This window comes from Aotus nancymaae, unplaced genomic scaffold, assembly GCF_030222135.1.
Source record: "Aotus nancymaae isolate 86718 unplaced genomic scaffold, 86718_ANA_hifiasm-v0.15.2.pri h1tg000067l, whole genome shotgun sequence".
In the NCBI taxonomy this organism is placed as follows: Eukaryota; Metazoa; Chordata; class Mammalia; order Primates; family Aotidae; genus Aotus; species Aotus nancymaae.
In genome coordinates this window covers 3,878,685-3,881,944 of record NW_026988482.1, presented here as the reverse complement: position 1 = coordinate 3,881,944, position 3,260 = coordinate 3,878,685, and the positions used below count along the sequence as shown (strand labels likewise).

At 43.0% G+C, this 3,260-nt stretch overlaps 1 pseudogene; it reads right to left on the bottom strand.

Moving 5' to 3' along the window:
- Window positions 1-2,295: 2,295 nt before the first annotated feature.
- LOC105721090 (elongation factor 1-delta-like) lies at window positions 2,296-3,055 on the bottom strand (annotated as a pseudogene).
- Window positions 3,056-3,260: the final 205 nt, after the last annotated feature.

The following is a 3,260-nucleotide window of genomic DNA, read 5'->3' as shown; positions in this document are numbered from 1 at the left end:
CCAAGTATTAAACACACACACATACACACACATGAAGCAATTTTGGAAAGATTAAAAGTAATTGTTCTGTTACCCCTGGCAACAGAATCTAGATGCAGCCAATCAGCAAAGTTGATACATTGTTTTGACACACGTGCACATATTTCTAACATAAATAGCAACAGAGACCTAATAACAGTAGGTTTTAAAGCTGGAAACTGATGTCATTTCAAATGTGTCAATCAAAGAGAACCTATGAAAGTGCTTTTTTCTTTCAAGCTGACATTAAGTATATGCTGTAATGGCTTCCTAACTGATGGGAGACTTCTGTCAGGCCATACAGGAGATGCTAAGTCTGTAATTACACTCTTGCTTCTTGGAATGTGTCCTTTAGCACATCTCAAAAAAGAAAAAAAAAAACTTTAATAAGAAAATAAAATGAGTCCTGCACTAAAATTCATCTGTTCACATTACAAAAAAAAAAAAAAAGTGTGCTTATAAGAATGAGCAAAATTAGGCTAGAATTAGCTTGTTTATCCCTAAAATAGATGCATGTCTTTAGTTCCTATGTCTGTTGAATTTATGATCAACTTGTGCCAGTAAATTCTGCTATTTAAATTTTTTAAAGTCTCTGAGAAATTAGCATTTGGATAGAACAATAGTATTAGGCCGTCCTGAAGAAAATCAGCGGGATGGTTAAGGGTCCAGTTCTGGTGACACGGACTGCTCACTATGAAAAGGGATGGCTAGGGGGTCAGGGTTCATCCTTCCCTAGGAACTAGTAGCAGCATTACTAAAAATTAAATTAAAAAATAAGAGATGCTATATATTGAGTGCTTATACGGAGTGTGCTCTGTGTCAAGTGCTTTAGAGATACTATCTCATTTAAATCCTTACAACAATAAAGTAGGTAGAAATTATTATCCCCTTAAACCTGGGTTATTTAGCCTGGCTCCTGTCATATGGCGGATGAATAAGAGGCAGACCTGGGTTTTAATCCAGGGCTGTTTTGCTCCAGAGCTTCTGCTCTCATCCACAGTTCACAGGGACTTTGACTCCCAAGGTAGATATGGACCTCCCTCCGTGCCAGGAGCCTCTGGATGCTATTAGTTACACACTTAAGAACGGAATGTAACCTCTCCTTTGTCCCTCAACAGATGGTGGGCCCTAGTAAAATGATATAACTTCTTTGAGCTTCCTTTTCCTGATCAGTGAAGAGAGCTACTTTACTGATATATATGTACTTTATTAAATATTAGCTCAATGACTCCCAAAGTAACTGTAACTGTTGGACTCACTGAGATAATATTTAATGAAGTATATAAATAGTAGTAAGTATTCATTTTACTTAGTAAAACTCTTGTACTTAATAAGAAAGCACAAAGAGAATTCTCTTTCTCTTTGTCTTTCTTTCTTTGTAGGTAACTATCTAAAGTACCAGGTAGTGTGATGCACATTGTAAATGCTCTGTTAATTTTTTGAATAAATGACCCAAAAAAGTAACCTTCAAAATCTAAAGTTTGAAGATTTCAAATATCTGGCTAGTCATCTTAATAAAGTTACAACTAAGGCCCACTTCACCCCTTGCTGCACAATAGCACCACTAAGAGAACTTTTTGAATTACTGAATTTTAGGCTTTAAGAGGTTTTACTTACTTCATCCAGAGCAGGAACCAGGAACCCATACATGCTTTTTGAACTGCTCACCTTTCTTCCTTTTTCTTTTTTTTAAATTAAGATGAAGTTCATATAATATGAAATTAACAATTTTGAAGTGAAATATTCAGTAGCATCTGGTATAGTTACAATGTTGAGGAACCACCCCATCTGTTAATAAAATAAAATAAATAAAAATAAAACCCCAGGCCCGTTAAGCAGATGCTCCTCATTCCCCTCCTCCCCCAACTCCAAGCAACCACCAGCATGTGCTCTATCTCTATGGGTTTAACTATTTGGGATATTCTGTGTAAACAGAATCATACAATATGTGGCCTTCTGTGTCTGGCTTCCTTCATTTGGCATAATCTTTTTGAGGCTCATCATGTTGTATCAAGTATCAGCACTTCATTCCTTTTTATGGCTAGATAATATTCTATTCTGTGGATATACTATAATTTGTTTATCCATTTATTTGTTGATGAATATTTGGGCTATGAGTACCTTTTGGCTGTTGTAAATAGTGCGTCTGTGAACACGTGTGTACATGTATTTGTTTGAGCACCTGTTTTTAATTCCTTTTTTTTTTTGCCGGTCTTGGTTTTTAATCATGGCAGGGCCTCACGCACGTACGCGCACGCACGCGCACGCACACACACTTCAGATCGTGTTGGAAGCTGCGGTGTGGACACTCTGCACGTGCTCCTCAAACTTGGCGATCTCCTCCTCCAGCGAGTGTCTCCACTTTGCGGTCCTCCGGCACACACTGAATCTGCAGCTTCCGGATTCCGTAGCCCACAGGCAGCAGCATGGCGGCTCCCCAGACCAGCCGGTGCAGCTGGACTGAGCACACACAGGCCTCCCGCTGGGCCACGTCCGTCTCATCGTCCCAAGGCTTGACGTCCAGCAGGAGGGAGGACTCGGCCACCAGCCCAGGCTTCTTGGCCTTCTTCTCCGCGGACTGCCGCAGCCGCTCCTCCCTCAGCTGTGCTGCTTCCTGGTCCTGCTCTTCATCCTCGCTGCCGGGTGAGTCAATGTCCTCGTCCTCCTCTGCTGCTGTGGCTGCCTTCTTGGCCGGGGGCTCCACGTGGCGCATGCGTGAGAGACGCGTGGCTGGGTCTGCGGGGCTGTGGCCCGGGGGCCGGGCGAGCTCCTCTCCAGCACGTTCAGGCGGCCTCCAGCTTGGAGATGGCCTGCTGGGGCTCCTGCACCGCGCCGCGGGGCGCCAGGTTCTGGTTCTCCCCTTCCAGACCCGCAATGCGGAGACGAGCTTGCTGTGGTCTCCGCTGGGGCCTGAGCTCTGGCGGGAAACGCCAGCCACAGGCCCCCCCTTCATCTGCTCGTAGAAGCGCCTTTCTGCATCCTCATATTTGAGCTTGTCGAAACAGATCTTCTCATGTACTAAGAAGTTTGTAGCCATTTTTCTCACACCAGCCAAGGACGCGGTGACCAGGGAGGAAGGATCGGTGGATGTGGGCCGCCTGAGGAAAGGGAGCCTGTTTTTAATTCTCGTGGGTATACAGGAGTGAAATTGCTGGGTCATATGGTAATCCTATGTTATTTATTTTATTTTATTTTATTTTTTTATTTGTTTAATCTTATGTTTATTTTTGAAGAATTGTCGC